This window comes from Pteropus alecto, unplaced genomic scaffold (assembly GCF_000325575.1).
Source record: "Pteropus alecto unplaced genomic scaffold, ASM32557v1 scaffold171, whole genome shotgun sequence".
NCBI classification, from domain to species: Eukaryota; Metazoa; Chordata; class Mammalia; order Chiroptera; family Pteropodidae; genus Pteropus; species Pteropus alecto.
Genome location: NW_006431925.1, coordinates 1,887,727 through 1,911,743, shown reverse-complemented (window position 1 = coordinate 1,911,743; position 24,017 = coordinate 1,887,727).

Here is a 24,017-nt window from a genome sequence, read left to right as displayed (position 1 = left end):
AGTCAAATTCAAATTTAAATTCTCTTCCTGTAAAGTACATTCCTACCAATCTCAATAGCATGTAACTGTGACAAGTGACTCAAGTTTGCAACTACCTGACAAGATTCCACTTGTACAGAGTGATTCAGGGTTACCTTCAAAAATATTTTTGCAAAAGCCTACTCCTAGTGCCTGAAATGTACCTTTCAGAAAGAAGAGGAAAATTAGACAGTTGTGTCATTAAATCCTTAAAGTGAATTGGTTTCTTTTATTAGTTCCCATTATATGTAATAGCTACCTCAAAGTTTGTTTAGATGGCAAGGGAGGAAGTGATATACAGATACTGTCCTCAGAAAATCAGGTGTCGAGCTGAGGATGGTACAAAGTTAATGAAGTCAAATTTCACAATTTTACCTATCTGACCTTGATGCTGTAAATCTGAGTCAAAGACAATATACAAGTTTTCATCTGATTGTTCGAGGCACTTAGCACAATGTTGTTTCAGTGTCCTCTTGGCCTCCAAAAGTGAATGAGCTTCTTCATACCAATGTACTATCAGAGAGTGACTTAGGCAAAATAAAGAATCAGGTTATGATTCTTAAGGCTCCATAAAACTCTCATTACTACTTAAAAGTAAGTTTGCATGGTTATATGATTGCATTCTTAAAACAAAGACTGGTTTTTGTTCCAACAGTTGCTTTATCAGCCACTGGCCTGTGCTTTCTTGAAAATACACACACCATTGGCAGCCACTGTCCTGCTCCAGTTTGAGTTGGTGTCAGGGTAATTCTGCAATCCCTTGTGATCAATGTTCTACAGTTTTTATAGGCATCCCTTCTCTGCATAAATATTTCCTGATCTGCCTCCTTGCTCTGCCCTAGAGGTCTATAACCATTTCCTAAAATGGCTTTAAAAAAGAAAAGTATTTCTTTCACCTCTATTAAGATGTCTCTGAGGCAGTAGATAGGAGGCAGAAGCTGTTTCTGTCATTATTTCCTTCAATCTGTTAGGCACATATACATGTCTCTACCCAATAGAGTCTGTCAGGTATATTAACAGCCTTTTGGTAATCTAGAGTGAAACAGACTTATATTTGCCAAAGAAAGAAGGTATAAAAAGTGTTTTCTAATTAGATGATGATGTGCCAAGTACTTGCCACTGTGTCCTTTCATCGGAGTTTTGTTCTCTGCTTTACAATATATATATGTACATACATATATTTTCATTTATTTACATCTTGACATAATAATTTCCTAGTACTTATTTTCCTCACAACTGCTTTCTTTCACTAATTGATGCTATTGCTGGGTAAATCATGTCAATTCAAGACTTACGAAGAAACTTTAAAAAAGATGACCAAAAGTAAGCAAACTAATTGAAATTGGAGTCCTCCTTTATAAGTAAACTCATTTTTAAAAATTTGAAAAGTTTTAGATTATTTAAAACATTGAGAACAACAAAAATTCAGACTGCATAGCCATATTCTATTGCATGTTATGTTGTAGTTGCTGCTGAAAAGGTAAAATCCAGTTTTAATTGTGGAAAGGAAATCAGTGGAAAAAGAAGGAAGACAGCATTTTAGCCTTAACATTGCCACTACTATCTTTAGTCCTTTATATGTATTCTTTTACTTGCTACTCATAACAATATTATAAGTTTGACTTTTCTATTTTACAGATGAAGAAAGTGAAGTTCAGCAAGGTTCAAAAAACTGGTAAATTTTAGATCCATGATTGTAATCTTGATCTCATTACAATCTGATGTTTTTTCAATAATACTATATAATTGACTAACATGAAAAAATAAAGAATGAACAAATATCGTAGACTTTTAAGTTAGGAGTTCAAAGTTTTAAAAGTATGAGCAAAAATTTCTAAGGTTTAGTAGAATGGCAAATGATTGAGATAAGATCTCAGGACTGAAAAAATATGATTTTGCTAAAAGTGATTGGCTGGGAAAAGAAACAAACAGAACAAACACGTAAGCAATCAACAACTGAAAAACCAGGTTGTAGACCGCTCTGTGATAATGCTGAACTTGTTGCAGAGTAGACCGTAAACTAATACTGACTTCTTCCAAATATTTTCAAATCTATGAATTCCAGCATCTTTTCCCCAGAGAGTATCACACCTCTTTAAAAAAATATTGTAATTGAATGAAAAAGTTCATTTTTCTTGAAAGTGGAAATGTGGAGTCCATCAAACAATACTGGGTATTTCTAAAAGAGGAATTTTAATAAAATATTATTATTTTGGTTTTTAATCTTTCACATTTTAGACTTGGAATGAATGAATAAAAGTAATTTCAAAATCAATTAAATTCCTAGATGGATAATTTATTTTCTTAGGTTTTTTTTTTTTTTTTTTTTGAGGGGTGGGAGCAAAAGGTAAATAATGCTAAAAATAAACCAAAACAAAATGAAACACTCTCTACTTAGAAATGAAAAGAGCATCATGTCTAAATAGTTAATATTTACCAGATTTTCCAAGAAGTATTACATCTGTTTTTGGTCCCCAATTTCAAGTAGGCTTTGAAAAATCTTGAATAGCTTTTAAGGGTTTTAGGATCTAGATGGGCCTTTAAACAGAGGCTAGAAGAAATGATTTTAAGTTATTTTTCTTAAGAATGAGATGATAATAGTTGTCAAGAAGAGAAATAACTCATGACTTATATTTTACAGCTGTTTCCTTATTCTGATGAAGAAAAATAAAACAAAGGGTGAGTTTGCAGAGAAGCAGGAAGAATTCCTGGATACGAATACAAACTTCTAGACCATTAGAGTGTATGATACTGTAGTTTCTTTGGAAGCCTAGCAGTCTTTGGTCTACTGCATAATGAATATAAAGAAGCATTAATTATTTAAACATTTCCCTCAAGAGATAAATGGTTAATAAAATGAATGAGTAAGAATAAAGTAATGCTCTGGCAGAATAAATGCTTTTACCGGATATGTATGCCAGTAGCCTTCTGAAAAGATGGAACTTATGTGACTTTCTAAATAAATAGTATCATTTGAAACAACTTTAACCTCAAAAGGTCCCTAGAAGTGATCATTCTTCTTTTCCAAAGTGTCTAAGTAATCATTTATTTGCTGCTTTAATTCTGATTAATGAGTTAGACCTATCCCTTGATTGATTTTCTACTTACAGCTTCTTTATAGTTTTTCATGCCTGTCAAAAGTTTGTCTTTGAAACTTTATCTCTCTTCTTTATGTAATTTCTCAATCTTGCACACCACTTTGAATTCTCCTTGTAATAAAATTTCCCAGACAAGAAGTTCCCTGAACCTAGGCTGCCCCCTTGTCAAAATGGCATCAGTGTTCCTCTAGATTTAACATTGAAATTGTATTATATCAAAAATGATTTTTGACTCTGACTATGTTTTAGGCCCTGGTGCTAACCAAAATATAACAATGCCACCACCTCCTTCTGTCACACATTCAGTGCAATTTTAGGACTCCTTTTTATATTCTGTCCAGGTAACGGTCCATTCTACTTTATTGTCCTCATGACACTTTTTCTGCAAAAGCCCTATAGATCATATCACAAATGTTACATTTCTCAGGGAGCTAATACACTCAGAGCTGAAATGACCTTCACAAAGTCACATAGCTTTCTGCTGGACAAATGCATAACGTAATACTTTTCTGAAATCATTCAACATATTTTCCTAGAGTTGCCCACTTCTACCTGTATTAATTCCTACACAGAGTTTACTGTCCATGATGGCAGCAGGAAGCTAAGAAAAGAGCAACTGCTCTTACTCCAAGCTATTTCACAAAACCATCAGAATAATGAGTCAAATGAGTTGTACTGTCCTCCAGCCAATGGGTTTCCTTTTATCTAAAAACAAAATGGAATCAAAGAGAAGAGGTGAAGCAGTTTCTTTACACTGATTACAGGAGCATCTACAGGAGTCACAGTGAGTCTAAGAAACCAGGAAGCTCCCTGGATTGCAAGCTCAGTACAAAATATCTTATTTAGAGCCGAGGTCATTTCCTTATGTTCTGCAAAATACATTCATAATTTCTTCCCAAAAGGTTATTCCAAGGTGAAGTTAGCATGTTCTTCTGGTACTACATACTTTATTATACTTTACTTCCTTTGAAGGAAGCATTTTCATCTTAATATCATTATCATGAAAATGGGGTCTTATAGCCAGGCCAACTCTGATTTGGATCTGCACAGTTCACTCCAGTTTTATTTCAGCTAGGGCCCTCTTCCCCACTTGATCAAACGGCAATATGTTCTCGTTTCATCTTTTTTATACTTTCTGATTCTTTATAACATTTTATTGAGCATTTTGAAACTGATCATTTGTACTAATACAACATTCATTTTATATGGTTCTGACTTCCCCTAATACATTCTTTCCTACTCTATCACTTTAATTTCCATCTCATTAACACTAACCGATATTTGATTATGTTTCAAGCATTATACATGGCCAAGTATATACAGAAATAAACGAAAGATAGTTGCACCATCAAACATCCAAGCAGAGGTAGAGAGATAGTAAACACATAAAAAAATTAATGAGTAATTACGAAATTCAAATTTAGATTGCTATAAAGGACATGAGGAGGTGACTTTTAAACTAAGATCTGAAGTATGACAAAAAATGAGTTGTACAAAAAGCTGGTGTCAGCTTATGCAGAATCTTGTTGAGCCATGGGAAGAGAAAAGAAAAAATAAAATGTTACATTACCAAAATAATATTACTAAAATAAAGAACAATTAGATAACAATGAGATATGTTAAAAATTTTAAATATAACAGTAATTTTTCGTAAAAAAGGAATGAATGAAAGATAAAGTCCCAAAATGAGAAAAAAAATGAGTATTAAAAATTAAAGAGAATAGATCTTTCAAAAATTTAAATGACGTTCAAGATGTCCATTGTATCAATGATAGGAATTAAATAAAACTATACTAATAAAAACAGGTGGAAGAAAATTATCAAAGAAATAAGACTTCCTATAAATGGCAGACATGTAACTCCAAATATAGAGGACTGATAGAGGATTCTGCACAATAAAATAAAGAAATCCTATATCAAAGAATACTACCTTGAACTTTCCACATGTCAAGGATAAAGAAAAGTTTCTAAAGCATCAGAGAGTAAAAATTGCTCCATACAAAGGAATAGAAATCATGAACCACAGAAATTATCTGTAGCACCCAATTCAGTGATTATGAAGAGGACAATAAATAGTGCTATGATATTTGATATAGATAATATAATGAATCTATGCTAATTTTAATTTTAGGAACTGTGAACTCGAGCTACTTAAAAGTTGTTTTCGAGTATATAATTATGTATATACACATATATACAAAGTAGGGAACATTTTACTAAATGAAAATTAAAAAGTTAGCGAGTAAAGAAGAATGATCTTATTCTGAATTGAGTAAATTTCTATTCCATTGTAAGTATCAGAGAAAAGTGTTTCTGGCAGAAGGACAAACAAGATTAAAAATCCCTGAGTGGAGAGCAAGCTGAAACATCTGAGAAACAATCAGGAGGGCTGATGTAGCTGGAACAGAGATTGAGGGGACAAGAAGCGGGCAGTAAAGTCAGACAATACCTTCTTTCTGCAGATTGAAAGGACTTTGGCATTTTTTTCTGATTGACTTGGGATGCCATCACAGTTTTGAGGAGGGGAATGACAAGGTCAGCTTTACACTTCACCAGGCTTGACCTGATTGCTTTATTGAGTTCAGTATTCCAAGTCAATGGAGGTAATAAGAGCTTCATCTAGGATCTCAAAGGTAGACAGGTAAGATGTGGTCAGAGTCTGGATAGACAAATGAAGAGTTGTCAGGATTTTCTGTATATTGAAGGTTGGTGCCTTATATCCTCTTCTTACTTCTAATTTACAGAACAGATAATCAGATACAAAAAAAAAGGTGACCAAATTGCATTCAAAGACAATTCAAAACCAAAATTTAGGGTTCCAGATATTTTTCACACTTTTCTCTACAGTCACCGAGGTTTAATGAGATGAGTCTTGTGTCTTAGTTGTTGGTTCCACCTCAGTACACACACATACACAGCACAACAATGAAAAAAGCTGTTTGACAGCATAGAACTGTCAGGGCATTAACTCACACCTAATAGCCAGGGAAGCTTAATGACACAGAAAAGATCCAGCAGTGATCCTCAGAGGATTGCAAATTGATATGAACACAAATTTCCCATTAGAAGTATCATGTTATCTAGTTTTATACACAATTATCTGCATTTCTCAGTGTTAAAGACTTTGAAATATAAATTATGGCTAAAATCTACAGGCCTATATTGAGTCTCAAAGGATATAAAACTTCTACTTTAAAAACAGGAAGAAATAATTTCCCTGTATCTCTGCCTGCCCACCCTTTCACTCCCTGAATTGCAGTATGCAATTGGATCTGCCAGGGGCAAGTAATAAAAGCATCTGTGTTTTAACGGTCCTAGATAGGTTACGTTGAGTAACGCAAGACAAACAACACATGAGCAGGCTTTTGGTTACACTTTTCTGTGGCTTTCACTGCCAACCAATGTGGTAATCAACTAATATGGGAAATGGGTGTTATGGAAATTGGTTAGATTGAAGATAAACTCCTTAAGTTTCAAAACAATTATATACGCGTGCTCTATGTATCCAATTTTTCAGATGAAGAGAGGTAGAGGCTAAATAATCTACTTGGGATCACATACCTATTAGTGACAGAAATAATCCTCAAATCCTGATCTCTCACTTCATTGAGCATTCCTTTACAATGAGAGAATGCCCAGACTTAACCAGAGCAGCCTATTTCGATAATATATATGCTCAGGTGTTTAGTAGAGTCTATTGCACTTTTTGAAGTGGCTTCAAAGTGGCTGCATCATTGTTTTCCACAAAAGATTAAAGTTACATTAAATACTGGTAAGCTAATGAGGCAGTATAGCAGTGGTACCTACATTTAAATCCCAAAAGTATATTAATAACATGAATGATATTGGTCTAGTAATTTCAATTCTATACATTTTCAAGTTTCTTTCTTCTATAAAACAGAAAAACTAATTATATTTACCTCAGAGTTTGGTTGTGGGGATGAAATGAGTAAAAACATGTAAATCACTGAAAATACTCCTTGTGCATAGAAGTCACTGAGTAAATTTAACAGCCTCATTGAGAAGTCCACTGTACTAAACTGACAATAAAAAACCTTTGTTGTACTCATTTTAGTTTGATTCTGTACATAGTTTTTTTTTCTGTTGAAGAAAAACAACACTTTAAATTCAGAAAATCAGGCAATAGATGGCAAAGTGCTTGGTGGCTGATGTGTGCCCTGGAGGTATTGAGGTTTGTTGTATTATAAATAATACTGTTCATGTTATCCCTCCCATTTCTGCAGCATAGTAAAGGTAATAATGTGTAACTGATGGAATTTCAAATAAAGCATTATTAAAATAGTTGTTCAGTGACCTTTTTGCTCTTTACCTTTTGTCTTCTTGTGGCTATTAAAATTCTAGTGTAATCTCCATCCATCCTACACATTTCTTTCAGTTGTACTCATGATATTCCTTTAATTAGTTCAAGACATCTATTTTCTTTTCTTTTTGGAATTGAGAAAAGATATGTAATGGTACTTGTTAAGTAGTTTATATCCTAAGTTAGGAGATCCGGGTCTAGAGAAAGACACAGCAGTGAGTAGATCTCTTATTAAAAAGAATAAAACATCAAACAGTTCTCATGGTATATGAATAACAATAAGTAAATTGGTGGACATTTTGTGTTCCACAACCTAACAGGCTGCCATATGGTAAAATCTTTCCTTAGTACTAAAGGATGCTTTTGCCTGTTTAGGGTGCTAAATCTGTCAGTGGTATTTTATTCCTGACAACCAAGTATGCTGAGATAACCTATAAACCTATTCACATATTTATGATATTCTTAGGATATAATTCACAGATTTAGAAAATTTTAGATGAAAACAGAAGAGAACAGAAAAAAGAAAGCATAATTTTTAGAGGAAAAAATGCTTAAAAGAACAAGAAAAAGTATCTTCTCATCATCATGCATTAGGGATGACTCAGAATATTCTCAAATAATAGTCTGTTTTCACAAGGCCTGAAATTCAAGGTAGCTCAGAGAACTGAAATCTTGCTTTGTCAGAATCTATCAGGGAACATTGGCAGCCATGAATGGGTATCTATTAAGTTTACTAGGCATATGAATATTCCGGAGTCCAGGTTTGTGATGTAGAGAATCAGTCATTAAAAACCTTCTAGGAAAAGAATACTTTCTTTAAAATACCATTAGATTTATAAATTTAAGAATAATAGTTCTAGAAAATTGTTTCCAGAGAAGAAGTTTTACAAAAATAAAAAAATACATCTTGATTCCAAGTTGATATCACCTGTGAATTTATCTTTTTCTAAGAAAAGGCATATATAGCACATACCTTCATGACCACAGACGGGTGGTGGAAAGGGAAAAATACTTTAAAAGAAACAGATGTAAAGGAAGGCAGGGGAGTCAAAACTTGTTATGTTTAAAAAACGTCTAACTGGATGAAAATTCACAAAACTCGAAATTCAGTAAAGAATCTTTATGTGTAACAAAAGGAGGAAAGCTCTTCTAGATATGACAATATGGTAGACTATGTTAATATTGCAACTCCTCCCTCTACAAACAACTGGCAATACTGCATAAAATAAAACAACAATAAATGAATACTAACAGGTTTAAAAGAAATCAACAGATGCTGGAATGAAAAGAAATCATAAATACAGAGCAATAAGGGTACAAGTTACTACTGTGGCTTATATGAATGCTGTGAACCTCAAAAAAGAATACATTTGCGAAAAAGGACTCTTCGTGGTTAACTGGGCACAAATTCATAATCATGCACACTGCATATCAGAGAGAAGCGGCAGGCTGAGCTGTTAGCCCCCTTACTGCGTTCCTACTGTCTGAACCCACCCTTATGAAGGAGTTTCTGGAATTGTATTTTGACCAACGGGCTAAGACCTGCCATGTTCAATCAGAGCTGCTCATTTGCACATTTATCAACCAATCAGAGTGTCTCCATAACAACCAATCAGAACATGAAATTTCAACCAATCAGGACAGCACTATTTGGACCATCAGACTGCAAATATGCATCCCTCATTTGCATAACAATAGACCAAACAGGACGAGGAAGGGCACTTTCTCTACTTAAGTGGCTTCCTCTTTGTGTCAGGGAGGAATGCACTTTTAGATTCCAAGGGAGGCTGCCTTTCCCTGGCTGACAAACTATTTACCTGAATAAAGTTTCTCCCAATAGCACATCCAGATTGAGAATTCCTGGTAGCATTGACTGATGGCAGCGAAGTTGTTTTGACAATGCCAATATTTTAAAAAGTATACACCACCTTACAAAAGTTAAAAATTATTATTTGAATTGCTCAATTTTGAAAACTTGGGCAAACAATAAACATGACTCACCTTTCTGTGTTGATCAACAAATAAATGAAAACTGCAAAACAATATAGATTACTGGATCACTGATGTGAAGCAATTTGACTTCATCATTTGGTGGATGAATTACAACTAGATATATAGTTTCCTGATATTTGACCAATGCATTCAATAACATGTGACCTGATGGTAGTTCTAATAAAAAACATACTTTGGCTAATGATGAATGTAAATAAGATATTGAGATATTTGCAAAAACTGTAATGTATAAAATTTCTGTGATTTCTAATGATAACGCCACAGCTCCTGCTACAATTATGGCTTTCTGCCTACATTCATGATCAGTGCGAACAGTGCATTTTAGTTATAGCTTGATCAAAAGGAAGATGTAATTTTTCCATCAAATACCAAACTCTTAAAATCTATCCATGGATCTCATGGATCAGAACCTCTGCTTTATGTGTATTACCTCATTTAATCTTTACATGACCCCTGTGAACTAAAAATTATTGTTCTTAAACTTATGATAAAAAGTGAGAAACAATTTGATTCTTTCTATCTGTTCATATCACACAACAGGTAAATTGTGGATTTGGGATTCCAACGGGGAAATTTACTCTGGCATATTTGCTTTTCTTCTTTTTTTTATTTTGAAATAAATTCTTATGCATTGACATGTATTTATGCATTAGATAGTTCAATATCTATCTAGCCAGTTGTTCTTTTGATCAATTCATGGGCCACATCTATAATTTCATTGAAGTTTTATAATATGTTTAATACTTGGTGGGTATTTTCTCTATCAATATCCTACATATATTTTTCAATATACAAATTAATTATAAGATTTAAGAGACATTTTTTAGAATTCAGTTTTATTGAGATATAATCTTGCATACACTAAAATTCTTCATTTTGGGAGGTACAGGTGATGAGTTTTACAAATGCACAATGCCACCACAATGGAGTGATAGAGCATTTCCATCTCCTACAAAAATTCCCTCATTCTCCTTCTCCTCTAAACTTAAAAAAGTTAGGAGTACACATTCTCAGGCTTGAAGAAATTACACTTTTAGTTTCTATATTTAAAAGCCTCTTTTAAACAATTTTTGAAGATAAATTTATGTAAATAGAAGCAGTATTATATAACAACAATAACAAACCACTCCAACTAAAGCAGATTTGATGATGTTAAGATTAAATTTAAGGTTTGAGAAGGATGTTGGGTAAGTTGTAGGACTAGAATTGTGCAAAAAAAAAAAAAAAAGTAAAGTAGGGATAATGAGATCCACTCTAGCTAGGATATGACATAGTACCTGAAAAATTGTAGACTTGGTGAGCTAAAAGTTTCATCTTTAAAAGCTAGAGGAAGGAAGAAGAAAACTAGTTACTGTGGACTTAATTCTGGCTAACGAATACACTTGTTGAAGTGAAAATATCAAGAAATCGGCAAGAAATCAAACACACTGCCTTAACCAATAGAGATGGCTGATAAAACCAGCTGTAGTTTTTGAATTTTATATATTTAATTTATAAAAACCCAGCAAAAGTAGGTTTGGTCCCAAAGCCTGAAATTTTTTTTTAAAAACAATGATTCAGAGTGGTTCAAAAACAAAGTCAAGATTCTATAAAATCCTTTTCAATCCCTTCTATTGGAAGTATCAAAATCACCTTTCACAAAAAGGTAAAATAAAATACATATTATGGCACTTAACAACTTGCACAACTCATTATATTTCCTACTCTTGGTGAAAGATGGTTTCATTTTGCAAAAGAAATTCTTATACTAAATAATAGAACTATAATTATAAAACTTTGGATAGTAAGTAGCAGAAAAATGAGGTAATTTATAAATGAATTACATGCCCCCTACATCAATGATAACGCATCAGATATTCTTATGCTAAATACTTGACGTGTTCTGCCTTTACAACCTCCCTTTCTCATGCCATTTCCTCTACAGTCCACTGCAATTTCATTTGTGCCTCCACTGAAACTACTTCTAATACAAATATTACTAACTCCTTAAGGCAATATTATCAATCTTAATTTTTGTTAATTGATTACTTTTCTATTTTTTTTAAAATTTTATTTTATTATTAGTTTCAAGTATACAGTAAATTGGTTATACATTTATATAGTTTATAAAATGATCCCCCTAATTGCTCCTTCTTTCCTCTGGCCCTACACCTGGCCATTACATTAATGCTAATTGCATTCCCTACGCCATGCTCCCTATCCTGTGACCATCTATCAACTACTATATCAATTTGTACTTCTTTAACGCTTCAATCCATTCTCTCAGACTCCCAACCCCCTCCCCTTTGGCCATCATCAGATTGTCCTCTATATTTGTAAGTCTGTTTTAGATTAGCTTGTTCTTTTTGTTCCTTAGATTCCGCACATAAGTGAAATCATATGATATTTCTCTTTCTCTGTCTGACTTATTTCACTCAGCATAATAACCTCTAGGTCCATCCATATTGTTGCAAGGATTTCTTTTTTTTCATGGCTGAGTAATATTCCATTGTATATATGAACCATAACTTCCTTATCCAATCGTCTGTTGATGGGCATTTACATTGCCTCCATATCTTGGCTATTGTGAATAGTCCTGCCATGAACATTGGGGTGCATAGATCTTTACGAATTATTGTTTTGGTTTTATTTGGGGGGGGGCGGGGGGTGGGTAAATGCCCAGAAGTGCATTGCTAGGTCAAAGGGTAGATCTATTTCTAATTTTTGGAGGAATCTCCATACTGTTTTCAATAGTGGCTGTACCAATTTGCAATCCCACCAACAGCGTAGGAGGATTCCCTTTTCTCCACATCCTTGCCAACACTTGCTGTTCTTTGATTTATTGATGATAGCCATTCTGACAGGTGTGAGATGATATATAATTGTGGTTTTAATTTGCATTTCTCTGATGATTAGTGACCTTGAGCATCTTTTCATATGTCTATTGGCCATCTGTATTTCCTCCTTGGAGAAATATCTGTTCATGTCTTCTGCCCATTTTTTAATTGGATTGCCTGTTTTTTTTTTGTTGTTGTTGAGTTGTATGAGCTCTTTATATATTTTGGATATTAACCTTTTATCAGATATAAAATAAGTGAATACCTTCTCCCATCAGTCAGTTATCTTTTTGTTTTGTTGATGGTTTCCTTTGTTGTACAAAACCTTTTTAGTTTGATGTAGTCCCATTTGTTTTTCTTTTGTTTCCTTTGCCTGAGGAGATGTGTCCTAAAATAAATTATTAGTAACAATATTAGAGAGATTACTACCTATGTTTCCTTCTAGAAGTTGTATGGTTTCAGGTCTTACATTTAAGTCTTCAATCCATTTTGAATCTATTCTTGTAGATGGTGTAAGAAGGTAGTCCAGTTTCTTTTTTTTCAGGTTTATCAGTCCAATTTTCCCAACACCATTTATTGAAGAGACTATATTTACTCCATTGTATATTCTTGCCTTCTTTGTCATATATTAAGTAAATGTATAGGTGTGGATTTATTGCTGCTCTTTCTATTCTGTCCCATTGATCAATGGATCTGTTCTTATGCCAGCACCATGCTATTTTGATTATTGTAGCCTTGTAGTATAGTTTAATATCAGGTAGTGTGATTCTGCCAACTTTGTTCTTCTTTCTCAAGATTGCCGTGGCTTTTGGGGGTCTTTTATGGTTCTACATAAATTTTAGGATTATTTGTTCTAGCTCTCTAGAAAATGCCATTGGTATTTTGATAGGGATTGAATTGAATCTATAGATTGCTTTAGGTAGTATCATCATTTTACTGATGTAGATTATTCCTACCCATGAGCACAGTATATGCTTTCATTTATTTATATCTTCTTCAATTTCTTTTTTCAATGACATCATTTTCTGAAAACAGGTCTTTTATCTCCTTGGTTAATTTGATTTCCAGGTATTTTATAGTTTTTGATTCAATTGTAAATGGGATTGTCTTCTTAATTTCTCTTTCTGAAAGTTCATCATTGGTGTATAAAAATGCCACTGACTTCTGAATATTTATTTTTTACCCTCTTCTTTACTGAATTCATTGATCAGTTCTAACAGTTTTTTGGTGGAATCTTTAGGATTCTTTCTATATAGTATCATGTCATCTGCAAATAATGAGAGTTTTACTTCTTCCTTTCCAATTGGGATAGCTTTTATTTCTCTTTCTTGTCTTATTGCTGTGGCTAAGACTTCTAATACAATGTTGAAGAGGAGTGGTGAAAGTGGGCATCCTTGTCTTGTTCCTGATCTTAAGGAAAATGCTTTGAGCCTTTATTTATTGAATATGATGTTAGCACTAGGTTTGTTATATACGTCCTTTATTATGTTGAGGTATGTTCCCTCTATTTCCATTTTACTAAGAGTTTTTATCATAAATGGATGCTGGATTTTTCTGCATCTATCGACAGGATCACATGGTTTTTATCTTTCAATTTGTAAATGCAGTGTATCATATTAATTGATTCACAGATATTGTACTAACCTTGCATCCCAGGAATAAATCCAACTTGATCTAGCATACGATATTTTTAATGCATTGCTGAATTCAGTTTGCTAATATTTTGTTAAGGATTATTGCATCAATGTTCATAAGAGATATTGGCCTATAGTTTTCTTTTTTTGTAATGTTTTTCCCTGGTTTTGGAATCAAGGTAATGGTGGCCTCATAAAAGAAGTTAGGGGGCCTTTCCTCTTGAACTTTTTGAAATAGTTTGAGAAGAATAGGTGTTAATTCTTCTTTGAATGTTTGGTAAAATTCGCCTATGAAGCCATCTGGTCTAGGACTTTTGTTTTTTGGGAGGTTTTTGATGACAGATTTGATTTCCTTGTTGGTGATCGGTCAGTTCAGATTTTCGGTTTCTTTTGATTCAGTCTTAGGAGAGTGTATATTTCTAGGAATGTAACCATTTCTTTCAGATTGTCCAATTTGTGTATAATTGCTCATAGTATTTTCTTATGGTTCTTTGTATTTCTGCAGAGTCCATAAGTATTTCTCCTCTTTCGTTTCTTATTTTATTTATTTGAGTCCTCTCCTTTTATTCTTGATGAGTCTTGTTAAGGGTTTGTCAATTTAGTTTATCATTTCAAAGAACTGGCTCTTGGTTTCATTAATCTTTTCTATTGTTTTCTATTTTGCTTATTTCCTTCCTTCTACTCACCTTGGATTTTGTTTGCTGTTCTTTTTCTAGTTATTTTAAGTGTAAGGTTAGATTATTTATTTGAGCTTTTTCTTGTTTCTTGAGGTAGGCCTGTATTGCTATGAATTTCCCTCTTACGATTGCTTTCACTATGTCTCATAGATTATGAGTCATTGTGTTTTCATTTTCATTTGTCTCTACATATCTTTTGATTTCTTACTTAATCTCATTGTTAACCCTTTCATTGTTTAATAGCATGTTATTTAGCCTACATGAGTTTGCGTATTTTCCAGTTTTTTTTCTTGTAGTTGATTTCCAGTTTCATACCATTGTGATTGGAAAAGACGGTTTTTCTTCATTTCCATTTAATGAAATATCTTTTTCAATCCGTTTACTTTCAGTCTGTGAGTGTCATTTGATCTGAAGTGGGTCATTTGATATACATGAGTCTTGTTTTCTTATCCATTCGGCTACCTATATCTTTTAATTGAAGCATTTAAGCCTTTACATTTAAAGTAATTATTGATAAGTAAATAGTTACTGCCATTTTATTATGTGTATGTTTTTTTAACCTCTTTTTTCACAGAAGTCCCTTTAACATTCTTGTAATACTGGCTTGTTGGAGATGAATTCCTTAAGCTTTTCCCTGTCTGAGAAGCTCTTTATTTCACCTTCCATTTTTAATCAAAAGCTTTGCTGGGTAGAGTATTCATGGTTGTAGATTCTTGTTTTTTATAACTTTGAATATTTCTTGCCAGTCCCTTCTGGCCTGCAAATTTCTATTAAAAAATCAGCAGACATCTTATGAGGCACCCTTGTAAGTAATTAGCTGCCTTTCTCTTGCTGCTTTTAAGATTCTCTCTTTGTCTTTGACCTTTGACATTTTAATTATGATGTATCTTAGTGTGGGTCAGTTTGAGTTCCTCTTGTTAGGAACTCTGTAATTCCTAGATTTGTATGTCTAACTCCTTTGCCAGTAGGGAAGTTTTCTGTCCTTATCTCTTCCAATAGATTCTCAATTCCTTGCTCTCTCTTTTCTCCTTCAGGTACTCCTCTGATGCAGATATTGTTATACTTCATGTTGTCCCAGAGATCTCTTAATCTATCTTCATTTTTTAAAATTCTTTTTTTTTTCTTTTTGTTATTCTGATTGAGTGTTTTATGCTATCTTGTCTTCCAGATCACTGATTATATCTGCTTCATTCAATCTACTGTTGAATCCTTCTAGTGTATTTTTCATTTCAGTTATTGTACTCTTCATTTCTGTCTGGTTCTTTTTTGTGGTTTCTGTGTCCTTTTTTTTATGCTTATTCTCTCTCTGTTGAGGTTCTCGTCAAGTTCATCCATTCTCCTCCTAAGTTCATTGAGCATCTTTATAACTATTATTTTAAACACTGTCTCTAGAAGGTTGCTCACCTCCATTTCATTTAGCTTATTTTCTGAAGTTTCCTCATGTTGTTTCACTTGTGGCATGTTTCTTTGCTTTCTCATTTTATTAGCCTCTCTGTGTTCATTTCTATATGTTAGGAATATTTGTTTTGTCTCTCAGTCTTGGCCAGATGGCCTTAAGTGGAAGGTGTCCTGTGTGGCCCAGTGGCACATTCTCCCTGATTCCCTGTGCTGGGGGCTCTGGACATGATCTTTGTGTGGGTTGTGTGGGTTCTTCTGTTGTAGTTAAGCCTTTATTGGTGTTAGTGCATCAGTGGATGGGATTAACGCTCGGACTGACAAACTATGAGAATTGGCTGCACCCACAGGGTATGAGATGTTATGTGGAGGCTGACCCCACTGAGTGAGATTTGCCCTAGCAGGCTTGTGTACTTGTTGAGACCACCTGTCGTGTGTACTGCTTATGGGTCTAGTCAGAAGCTGCTCCGTTGTGGTCTAGTGCCAGCCTCCAGGTGCATTGGTTTCGTGGCCCCTTGAGAGGGGCTCCCCAGTAGGTAAGGTCAGCTACTGCCTTTGATTCCTCAGGGTTACATGTTGGGAGCTACAAAGCAATCCGAAGATGATTGCTGCCTATGTTGAATCTATTGGTAAGTGGAAGAGACAACACTGTAGGCCACGGTCTGGTTATCCCCCGTACCTGGCCTAGGGCAGTTTAGCAGAAGGAACAGTGATCCTCAAGGCCTAACACTGCCTGTCAGTTGCCTATAAGTCTCTGGAACTAAGAAGAGCCTCTGGGTGATATGTGTGTTGGGTGGTGCAGGGACCCTGGGAGTCTCTTGGATCTGTTAAGCAAATTTCCCCCTGCCACTTCAGTGTCAGTTTACATGCCAGCGCTGTCTCTATGGCTACCTGTACAAATTTCCAATTGTAGCAAGGCCAGCTGCTGCCCATCTTGGGCCTGAAATTACCCAAGCTCTCTTTAAGAATTTTTGAAGCTCATGGGCTTGAGTTTGTGGCCTGCCACAGAAAGCTTCTCCTGGATTAGCAGGTTTTGCATGGGCCACACTAACTTAGTGCTGTTATTTGCTTTTGAATTCATGACCCAAAAAAAGCATAGGATGGGACTGGGTTGCCTGGGAGCAGACTTGCCATAGGTAATTTGTGGGTTAGGTGGAGTGTTTTCTCAGTGAGGCACAGGGCCATCAGATCTATACAGCACCAGATTTGCTGCCAGCTCTGAGACTGCGGGCTCCCACCGAAGTCACATAACACTGTGAGACCTACTGCCATCTGTGATGAGCCCATAAAACCCCTCTGAGAGCTGCCCAAGAGATATTGTATCTCGTGCTGGCAGCCATGATCTTCCCGTCAGTGTATTTCCTGAACTTAGCTCACTTCACTGGCCAAGGTCTGTTGACTATACAGAATTCACCACCATGGCTAGGGGCAGGGCAGGGGCAGCTGCTTGTCAATGTGCTGTGGGCACTTTGTGTGTTGGATGGGGCAGGATCTCAGGGAGTCAAGGACCGTCAGGCCAATAGCATCAGTTTTCTGCAACTTCTGTGTCCATGCATCCTGCAGCAGTCACAGATCACAGGGAGACAAGCTGCTGTTTGGGGTGGTCCCACAGACCCTATGGCCCCCTCAAGAGATACAGTAGCTTGTACAGTCAACAGTGGTCTGCCCACAGCTGTTTTCCCCAAAATGCACTCACTGCACTGCCGGCTTCTATGTGGCTCCTTCTTTATATTACCAGACATACATGTTATAATCAGCTGGATTTCAGGTGCTTCTTCACATTGATTATTTTATAATTTGGTTGTAATTTCAATGCAGACCTGGGAGGAAGTGAACCCTGCTTTTCCCTAGTCCACTGTCTTCCTCCTCCCTCTTATGTTGTTTTTAATATTATAGAATACTTCCTATTGCCTAAATCTTTTTACTCTCCTCATTTCTATAACACCAAACTCCTGTAGCTTTCCTCTAAAGAGTAAGTCTTCTCTCTTTTATCTCATAACTGCTGTACACTTAACTCTGTCCTCTCCACTGAAAGAATTTTCTTATACTAAATTTCTCCTTAAACTATCCCCACTTCTGTACCTTAAACTCCTATTTATGTGCTCTTATGATTTCAAAAGTTATAGCATTAACCATGATCTCTCCTAAAAATATTAAATGTGTAAATACTTAATTTCTGGATCTCTTCACTTTGATATCTCAGAGGTCTTTTAAAGTCCAGATGTCTAAAACAGAACTCCTATTCTTTCCAAAATCATTTTTCCTCCAAAATTCCACATCAATTTATAGTTCCACCAACAATCCAGACACCAAGGCAAAAATCTTGGGTCTTTTTTCAGTAGCCCCTCAGTCTTACCCCTAAATCCTACTAGACAATTTTATCTAGTAATTATGCACTAAAGCTGGACAACCACTTTTATTTCTGGGTCCACTCTTCATCCTCTTTGGCCTGGAATGTTAAAATATACAATTGAATTTATCATATTCCAGGCACCTCAAATTCATCCTCCACAATATTAACAGATTGACTTATCTAAAGCATAGAGCTGATGCATTCATCTCCCTAAACCCCTTCAAAATCTCCTGTGTATCTAAATATCTAATTTTTTAAAACATGCATACAATGATCTGTATGGCCTAATCCCACCTGCTTCTCAAGCTTCATCACCTCCTGTGTACCTTGCACTTTAGCAACAATTACTTTAAAAAGTACTGAACACATCATTCTAAGTTATGATTTCATCCTTTGTCCAAATGTTTCCCTCTGCCTAAAACAGACATACTCATGACATTCTTTCTTTCCCTGGTAATCAACACCTTGTCATTTAAGACCCAACTCACATATTATGTCCTCCAGAGATTCTTCTAACACTTTTTCCTTATTAGCTTAACTATAACTCATCTATTTTTCACAATAGCCTACACAACACATTAATGGCATTTTAATTCTTGCAATAAAATATTGCTCTATATCTCTTTTTACTCCTCTCTCCCATTTCATAAAAATGTTTATTCTCCTTTGTATAGAAATAGCCTGATAATTACATAACATGTAATAGGGCTCAATAAATGATGGTTAAAATGAAGTGGAAAAAGAAAAGGCAGTTGACATGGGTTGTCTTGTTAAGGGGGAGAAATATGCCTTCACTGAAAATATGAAAAGATATTTAGAGATCTCAATGCCTGTTGTAACTCTTCAACTATTTATCATGGATGTTATAGAGGGTATTCGTACTTCAGACAGAGGTTCAAGCTAAAGTAGAGGTTCTCCTAACTCTAACAGTCCATGATTCCAATTATACTGTGCCTCCCTTGGGGCCTAATTTCCAGCCTCTAAGATTGAGGCACCAACAGAATTCCAATTAATAAATAATCATTTGTGTTAGAAAGCACAGAAAACACTGTATATGTTAACTTGTGTTCAGCATTTTATTTCTTGGTATCTGATATTTGGTTTCTTCTCTAAAAGTACCATCTGTTTGATGTTCTATATACATCTTTTACTATCGTTAAAAAATGATGTGTAATTTACTCAAAAGGGGACAGAATTCAATTTATACAATTAATCAGTTTACACTATTGAATATACACAACAGGGGATATAATTCATTTATCAAATGTATAAACATATTTTAAAATAAAATTATGAGAAATACAGTTTGTTGGTTTTATATTATCTAAGATTTCAAAACTCAGCTATCTTAGTTCTTGACCTTTTACTGATTTTTTTTACTGGAAAGTACCATATATTTTCTCTTTAGACTCTTCTTCCTGATTAGACTTTTTAAACACTTACCAAGAAACTTGTGATTAATGACAGTTAGAATTTATTGGACTTGAAGGACAAATGCTTGCTTCACCAGTTAGGAGAATGAGCTAATCAAAATGAAGAAGTGCAGGGCAATGGAGAACAGGGAGAGAAACGAATGCAGTGAATCTATATAGATTCGCTTGAAGTGATGAGCTGAACTGTTAACTTTTCATTTACTGCATCACAAAATTGACTCAACCTTTGTCTGTATTAAGAATAATGGAGCAATTCTTATAAAAAAAAGTGTAAAACTTCTCAAATTAAGCCTCCCACCTCTTATTTTTATAGCTACTAGTTGGTATTATTCCAGCTTCTTCACAGTAAATGTTTCATGATATCTTTTAGAGATTGGAAAAACTTTTCCACCTTCACAGTTACAAATCCTACTATAACAAACCAAACTGGCAGTCTCTTCAGAGACTATACTTCATACTTCAATATGAAATTGAGACTGAACTTTTATTCGCTGAGAAGGTGACACAATTTTCTTTTATATGGTGTGGTCTCGTTCTTTAGCTTTCCAGTGACCTTAGAGGAGTGGGTACCTCAAATATTTCAATGTTACATCCTTTGTGAACGAGAGATAAATCAGTCTTGAAAAGGAGGCAGAAATTCTTTTTGGTGGAAGGGTGCCAGGGAACAATTCAGAGTTTGCCATGTTGATATTTGCTACAGGTTTTATCAAAAAATTGCACAATTGATAGGAACTCAGGCACCTAGCAATGTAACCTAGCTGACTATGTGTTTTCCCTTCCCAATTAATTACTAAAAAATAAGAAGGCATGAGAAAAACAGGGATAAAGTTTACTGTTTTCTGAAGATTTTTGTCCATGTACAATGACTACTTGGAGGGGAAAAACACTGTGTAATTCCCACATGATACAGAAAATATTATTAATCAAAAATTATACCTACACTGACTTTCAGAACAACTTATGTGAGGATGTGATACATTAGGACAGAATATAAAAAGGGCTTTATTATACTTGAAAATTTAAAGTACCTAGGAACTTTCTTTTTGTTACTTATGGTTCTCCAGGGAACATTCCTCTGCATAGTTCTTTAACGTATTTCTACTCTAGAAATGCTAGCCTATTTAGTAAAACATCACATCGACTAAGTAGAATCACAGCTAAAAGGTAAACAACACAGAAATACAAATTTGACCATTTTTACTTCTGTGTTTTTTTATTGCCTTAAAGCCTTCTCTTTACTTAATAATTTTCCTGAAAAAAAGCATTTGTTGTTCCAGTTAGAGGTCTCCAGAGGGCAATAATGAGAAACATCATATCTCCTCTGCATCACTCAAGGGCCCTAATGTAGTAATAGGAATAATGTTCCAAAAGCTGTTCTTGGACATCAGCTACATGTTTAATTTGGCAGATTCAATGGCTAGTACTATTCCTTCAGCCAATTTATGAGAAGACCTTCCCTTTCTTACTCCTTCCCTTTTTTTCATACCCATAAGCTCTCTGTGAGCTCACAGTAACTGTAAACATTTTTAGAATATCCATGTTATTCTGTTATTAACAGAGATTTTTATTCTAACTTATAAGTGTTTCATACTTTTCCTTTCTTAAAACAATTCTTTCATATTTCAGAAAACTATTCTGAGGGGTAAATCCTAATACCTAAGTGCAATCTTTAAAAATTACTTTAACGTATTATTATTAGGTTTATTAATATGACTTAACTTTCATCTCATTAGTAAGAATTCAAGGTTCTTATCTTTTTGTTGATTATGTGATATGTTTTTAGCCTATTTGTTTCTGTAGTCAATTTGCCTTACGTAAAACCTACGAATTTAGAAGGGATAAAAGTTAAATTAGAAACTCAAAGAAAAGACATCTATGAAGCTAATTCTACAAATTTATTTAAAAAGGCACATGAAATAGAATAGCAAAAACATTGTTGGAAAAGAAGAATGAAGTGAGAGGACTGACACTGATTTTAGGACTTAATTTATGTTACGATAATCAGGACATCATGGTATTGGCAAAAGGATAGACACATAGATCAATGGAATAAGAAGAGAGTCAAGAAATAGGCCTGCACAAATATGGTCAATTAATTTCTGACAAAAGCGCAAAGGCAACATAATGGAGAATGGAAAGTTTTGTCAACAAATGGGGTTGGAACAACTCGACAACCACATGCAAAAAAATGAACTTCGACGTTAGTCTCTCCAGATAGAAAAGGTAACTCAAAGTAGATCGCAGATCAAAATGTTAAATATAACACTATCAAAATTATAGAAGAAAACATAGGAGAAAATCATCATAATCTATGGTTAGGCAAAGAGCTTTTAGATATGACACAAAAACACATTCTATTAAAGAAAAAACTGATAAACTGAAATTTGACAAAATTAAAAACTTTTGTTTCAGGTAAAATACTATAAAGAGAATGAAAAGAGAAGTTATAGACTAGGAGAATATATTTGCAAAGACCATAACTAACTAAGAACTTGTATCAAGAATACATTAAGAAATTTCCAGGTTCGAAGAAACATGGCAGAGTGAGAGACATGCCCAGATCTCTCCCCCTGAAACAACAATAAGCTGAGCATCTAAAACTCAACAAAAAATGCCCAAACTGCACACCAGCACATCCGATCATGGGATCTGTGCATAAGAGCTACCACAAGTCAGAACCCCGGGTGTTGGGTGGTGGACTGGGAGAAATAAAGAAGCTGCCTCTCACAGCCAGCAAAGCTCACTGTAGGAGGAGGGGAGGAGAGAAGGTGCAGAGAATTCCCTGAACGGCCCTGCCTAGGAGGGCTGTGAATTCCACGCATCCGGCGGCAGGGCCCAGTCAACAGGGCAGAAAGCAGAGAAGTGGCTGCCAGAGAAACAACAGTTGATTCTAACCAGCCGCAGTTGCAAAACCGAGGCTGAGCCGCAGCCCCAATCCCCAAGCCAGAGGGCCCCTCCCTTCATACATTCTAAGACCCTTCACCACAGAGCCCCAGGGGAATCTGAGCAAATGCTACCGAAACTGTTGCTGACACTGACAGGGACTGAAACTGAGGGTAATGAGCGTAATTAAATATCTACAAGAAAATAAAAAGGTATTATTAAGGCTTTATATAAAGCAGAGATGCAAGAGACTTAGACGCTACCTAACTGGAAACCAAAAGAAAAACGCCTTCTTTGCAGAAGGCTAAAGAGAGACCTTTACATAATAAATCTTCTTTCTGGAAAAAATACAGAATACATTTCCATTAATGCCCAGGTGGAGAAATAGTCCATTAAACACCATAAACAACCAAAGTGACAAGGCATATCAGAAAAAAAGAGAAAAATCTCCAGTAAACAAGTTTACAGACATAGAAATATGCAACTTAAATGACAGAGAATTCAAGATGGTATTTTTGAAAAAAACTCAGTGAGATCCAAAACAAATCATATCAACAATTTCAGGAATTGAAAGAAAAAAAAAATAGATGAGAAGAGCAAGGAGACTGAAACCCTCAAAAAAAAAAACAAAACAGAATAGATCTTCTGGAGACAACAAAAAAACTGCACGAGTTGCAAAATGAAATAGCAAGCTTGGGAAATAGAGTCGACAACATGGAGGAACGGATCAGTGATATTGAAGACAGAAATCTAGAAATAAATCAGAAGAAAGAAGAGAGAAACCGAAGAATGAAAAATAATGAAAGAGAAATACAAGAACTAGCTGATACCATCAGGAGAGGAAACATAAGAATAATGAGAATTCTTGAAAGAGAGGAAAAGAAGCAGAGACTAGAAAGCGTTTACAGACAAATAGTTGACAAGAGTTTCCCAAATCTAAGGAATGGGCTGGACCTTGGAATTCAAGAAGTCAACAGAACACCCAGTTATCTCAACCCAAACAAGCCAGAAAGGAGTGGAATCAAATACTTCAACTATTAAGTGAAAGGAACTACCAGCCTAGAATAATGTATCCAGCTAAGCTCTCCTTTAGATATGAAGGAGAAATAAAGACCTTTCTAGACATATAAAAATTGAGGGAATTCTCCACTACAAGACCTGCATTACAGGAAATACTGAAAGGAGTCAGCTCACCTAAAACAAAATGAAAAAAAAAAAACATAATTAGGATTAAGGTGACTATTCAGGCAGGTAGAAGCAGAGGAGTGCAACCCTTACTGAGAACAGAGCTTAAATAATAAGAAGAGAATTGCCATAGCAGGATAGTAACAAATGTTCAGCATACATAGGGACAAATTGAGATAACAATGACTGAG